Genomic DNA, 5,353 nt, shown 5'->3' with positions numbered 1-5,353 from the left:
GAATGTTGTAAGGGAGTAAGTCGAAATTCTGTCCGTGTAACGCTACGCTATTTTTAATCACTGTAAGTTATGGTTAATGTTATTTTTAATTTAATGTCTCGTAGCTAAGTTAGTATTAGGCTTATTTAATGCCAAAATAATCGTGATGTTGGGCTAAATATTAAAATTGGGTAATTGGGCTTTGTACCATAATTGAGGTTTGGATAAAAGAGCGACACTTGTGGAAATTAGACTATGGGCTATTAATGGGCTTTATATTAACTAAACGATACCTCATTAATTTAATATATAGACTTATAATTTGACGTATTTATTTATAACCACATACGCTTGACTGGGCACGGTGGGCGGGATATCTATAAATACTAATAATTGTTCATTTTACCGGACACGGAACTGGATTAATAGTTAATAGACTTGTTGAAACAGGGGTGGATTACATTCAAGGGTAATTGGTGTAATTGTTAACAAAGTAGTAAAACCTTGGTTTACATGCAGTCGATAACTTGATGTATTCATTAAACAAAGTATTAAGACCTTGTTACAATTCGAATCCCCAATTAGTTGGAATATTTGACTTCGGGAATAAGAATAATTTGACGAAGACTTCCGCATTTTATGATTATGACTGATGGACTATTATGGACAAATCCGTATGGACATATCAAATAATCCAGGAAAAAGGACAATTAACCCATAGGAATAAACTAAAAATCAACACGTCGAACATCATGATTATGGAAGTTTAAATAAGCATAATTCTTTTATTTCATATTTAATTGCACTTTTAATTATCGCACTTTTATTTATTGTCTTTGTATTTAATTGCACTTTTAATTTTCATACTCTTTTAATTATCGCACTTTTATTTATCGTTATTTTATTATCGTTATTTACTTTACGTTTTAAATTAAGTTATATTTATTTTTAATATTTTACATTAGGTTTTAACTGCGATTAAAGTTTTAAAAATTGACAAACCGGTCATTAAACGGTAAAAACCCCCCCTTTTATAATAATAATACTACTTATAGATATTTTTATATTTTTACAATTATAAGCTAAAAATATAGCGTTAAGCTTGTTTAAAAGATCCCTGTGGAACGAACCGGACTTACTAAAAACTACACTACTGTACGATTAGGTACACTGCCTATAAGTTTTGTAGCTAGGTTTAGGTATATCCATTCTATAAATAAATAAATAAATATCTTGTGTAAAATTGTATCGTATTTAATAGTATTTCTTTGTAAAAATTAATACTATTTCATATACCCCTCGCATAACATCAAGTATTTTTGGCGCCGCTGCCGAGAAAAGTTAAACGCCGAAAGCGCAACGCTAATAAAAAAAGATTTTTTATTAAAGTTTTAATTATGTTTTTGTATAAATACGCTTTAAATATTAAAAATACAAAAATATATAAAAAAAAATATCTATATAATTTTTAAGAATTTGTTTAAAATTTATAAAATTATTAAGTATTTATATTTCTATTTTAGTTTTTATTTATTTTATATATATATAAAACAGAAAATAAAATAAAAAGTATAAAAAAAACAGAACCTGTCGAATTTTTTGACCTGCATCTGATCTGAATCTGAGGTATCCGCACTCGTGGTACTTTTTGCCAGTTGGCATCCGCACTCGCGGAGCCTTCTGACAGCTGCAACATTAGATTTCATTTATTACGAAATTAGGGTTAAAATTAATTATTATTAATTAAAATTAGGGTTTTAATTTAATATAATTAGTATAAGTTTAGTTTTAATTAATTTTAAGTTTTAATTAGTTTTATTAATATATAACCTACTATTTTTATAAAATACTTAATATAAAAATAATATTTTTATAAAAATTGTATTTTTACAACTTTAAGTTTTATTTTTAAAATTTCGTACCTTTTTAATCGTTTATTCGTAATATTTGTATTTTTCGTTCGTATTTAGTTTTAAGTCATAGTTTGTGCCATAGTAATTTTTATTTCTAGATTTTTAGGCTTTGCCGTAAAATCCCTTAAGTGCTTTTTCTTTAGACTAAGATTTAGGTGCTTTAGAATTTTGCAACGCCGTTTTTATATTTTAGTACCTTTTTAAGTTATTGTTGTTTTGGATATAGTATTTCTTGTAAGCTTTAATATATTTAGACGCAACTTTTAATTCTTAGTTTTTAGACTTTTAAGTTTCGACGCGCTACGTTCTTTTTATTATTTTTCGACCTTTTATTTTTCGACATTTTTCGACGTGCTCTTTTTCTTTCTTATTTTTCGCCACTCTAGTTTTTAGAACTTAGCTTATTTTCTATTTCTTATCTAAAATTTCTTTAAATTTCGACGAAAAATTATTTTAAGTGGTTAAATTGATAGACATCCAAATTTTCTGCTTCGTAGTAATAGTTGGATTTGTTAGTGGCTGAGTTGTGAGCTTCCGATTTAAAGGGTTTTGGCTCCCTGCTGCATCTATTGGCTATTCGAAACGTGGGCAAAAGCAGAAAAGTCTATTAATTTGATAACTTATATAATTTTTATTTTTATAACTAATAGGATATTCAGTGAATGCACCGAGTAAAACGTTCACCACCTTTCGTACGTTCACCACCTGTAACTCGATCAAGACATCTAGCAAATATTGTCGTCGTTGATTTTTCTTTAGAATCATCATCCAGTCGACCAAGTACTCCAATTCAAATTTCCGATAATCTATTTTTTGAACCTAACCTCACAATTGAGAATCCAGAGAATATTCAGGGACAATTCATAGATACTGAACCATTAATCTTTCCTCCAGAACCACCAATCATTCAAACAGAAATTGTCGTGGAACCAACCATTAAATCAGAATCCTCTAGTGATTCAGATTCAACAAATTCAATTATGGAGAATCTGGAACCTCTAAGTATGGAAGACCGAATGCGTGCTAAACGCACTGGCCAAGGTCACGCAATTACTCAACCTGACATTAATGCGCCAGATTATGAAATCAAAGGACAAATCCTACACATGGTGACAAATCAATGCCAATTTAGTGGTGCGCCGAAGGAAGATCCAAATGAACATCTTCGTACCTTTAATATGATCTGTACACTATTTAAAATCCTAGAAGTGGAGGATGAACAGATATATCTCATGTTATTTCCCTGGACTTTAAAGGGAGAAGCCAAAGATTGGTTAGAATCGTTACCTGAAGGAGCGATTGATACATGGGACGTTTTAGTTGAAAAATTTCTTATACAATTCTTTCCGGCATCTAAAGCCGTAAGACTTCAAGGAGAAATTGTTACGTTCACACAGAAGCCAAATGAAACTCTATATGAAGCATGGACAAGATTTGGAAAATTATTGAGAGGATGTCCGCAACATGGTTTAGACACTTGTCAAATAGTACAAATATTCTACCAAGGATGCGACATCACTACAAGGAAAGACATCGATATAGCAGCTGGTGGTTCCATTATGAAGAAAACAGCAACTGACGCTTACAAAATTATTGATAACACTGCTTCCTACTCACATGAGTGCCACCAAGAAAAAGATATCGTTAGATCATCTAAAGCAGCTAGAGCCGATTCTAGCCATGACTTAGATTCCATTTCTGCAAAGATAGATGCTGTCGAGAGACGAATGGAAAAGACGACTAAAGATATTCACTCAATACGAATTAGTTGTGAGCAGTGTGGAGGACCACATTTGACAAAAGATTGTCTCAGTATTGAACTAACAATGGAACAAAGAGAGAATGTTTCATACATAAACCAAAGACCTGGAAATAATTATCAGAATAATTATCAACCGCCAAGACCAATCTACAATCAAAATCATAATTATAATCGAAATGTTCCATACAACAACCAATAAGGTCCAAGCAATCAACAAGTATCCAACAATACTTACAATCAGCAAAGACCTAATTTTCAAAATAAACCACCACAAACCGATGATAAAAAGCCAAATTTAGAAGACATGATGTCAAAGCTAGTTGAATCTCAAACTCAGTTTTTCACATCTCATAAACAAATCAATGAACAAAATGCTCAAGCATTTAGAAATCAACAAGCTTCTATTCAAAATTTAGAACAATAAGTGAGCAACCTAGCAAGGTTAATAGGTGAAAGAAAATCGGGAAGTTTACCAAGTGATACAAATGCTAACCCCTGGAATGAAACAGCTAAAGCCATTACCACAAGAAGTGGTATTACACTTAAACCACCTGAAATACCTGTAATTTCTGATGAAGCTATTCCTACTCCACAAGAACCACAATCTGATCAAGATAAGGAAAAAGAACCGGTAGTTGAAAAGGTTAATGAAGATAACACAGTTAAGGCTAAACCTTATGTTAAACCATACCAACCATCACTTCCTTACCCGAGTAAAATGAGAAAAGAGAGACTTGAAGCCGAGCAATCCAAATTCTTGGATATGTTTAAACAAATAAATGTCAATCTTCCTTTCATTGATGTGATTTCAGGAATGCCTAGATATGCTAAATTTCTGAAAGATCTAATCACAAATAGAAAGAAAATGGAAGAACTCTCGGCCGTTACTATGAATGCTAATTGTTCAGCAGTGCTGTTGAATAAGATACCAGAAAAACTCTCTGATCCAGAAAGTTTCACAATTCCATGTTTTCTGGGTAGTCTTAGTTCAATAGAAGCATTGGCAGATTTAGGTGCTAGTATAAATTTAATGCCGTATTCACTATACGCTAAACTAGACCTTGGAGAATTGAAACCAACACGAATAAGCATACAACTAGCCGATCGATCAGTAAAATATCCTAGAGGGATAATGGAAAACATGCTAGTTAAAGTTGGTACTTTAGTATTTCCAGTAGATTTTGTTATTCTGGACATGGAAGAAGATTCTCGAGTTCCTCTCATATTAGGAAGACCATTCTTAAACACAGCTAAAGCAATAATAGACGTGTTCGGTAAGAAACTGACCCTAAGTATAGAGGACGAGAGTGTTACCTTTTCAGTTGATAGAGCCATGCAACAACCGCAATCTGCAGATGATACATGTTATTATATTCAAACTATAGATTCACATGCAGAATTGTTAGAAGAATTTCCAGAATTACAAGGAACAGGAGAATGTTCTTTAGGAGAAGGTACTGAACCAATTGATGAAACTGAAATGTTAGCTACACTTATGGCTAATGGATATGAACCAACAACAGAAGAAATTCAAATGCTAAAAGAAGAAGACAGATATCGATACAAATCATCGATAGAAGAACCACCGACATTAGAGTTAAAGCCACTTCCAAACCATTTGGAATATGCTTATTTACATGGTGAGTCTGAATTACCTGTAATAATATCGTGTTCTGTTACTGAAAATGAAAAATCTAAA

At 31.8% G+C, this 5,353-nt stretch overlaps 1 non-coding gene across 1 annotated transcript; it reads right to left on the bottom strand.

Annotated features, from left to right (window-relative positions):
• Nucleotides 1-3,256: 3,256 nt before the first annotated feature.
• LOC139845881 (small nucleolar RNA R71) lies at nt 3,257-3,363 on the bottom strand. The gene has a single exon (XR_011758635.1). It is a non-coding gene; the product is annotated as a small nucleolar RNA R71 (small nucleolar RNA).
• Between the last annotated feature and the right edge of the window lie 1,990 nt (nt 3,364-5,353).

Source organism: Rutidosis leptorrhynchoides, chromosome 4 (assembly GCF_046630445.1).
Source record: "Rutidosis leptorrhynchoides isolate AG116_Rl617_1_P2 chromosome 4, CSIRO_AGI_Rlap_v1, whole genome shotgun sequence".
NCBI lineage: Eukaryota > Viridiplantae > Streptophyta > Magnoliopsida > Asterales > Asteraceae > Rutidosis > Rutidosis leptorrhynchoides.
Note: the sequence above shows the minus strand (reverse complement) of the source record. Positions and strands in the feature narration are given on the sequence as shown.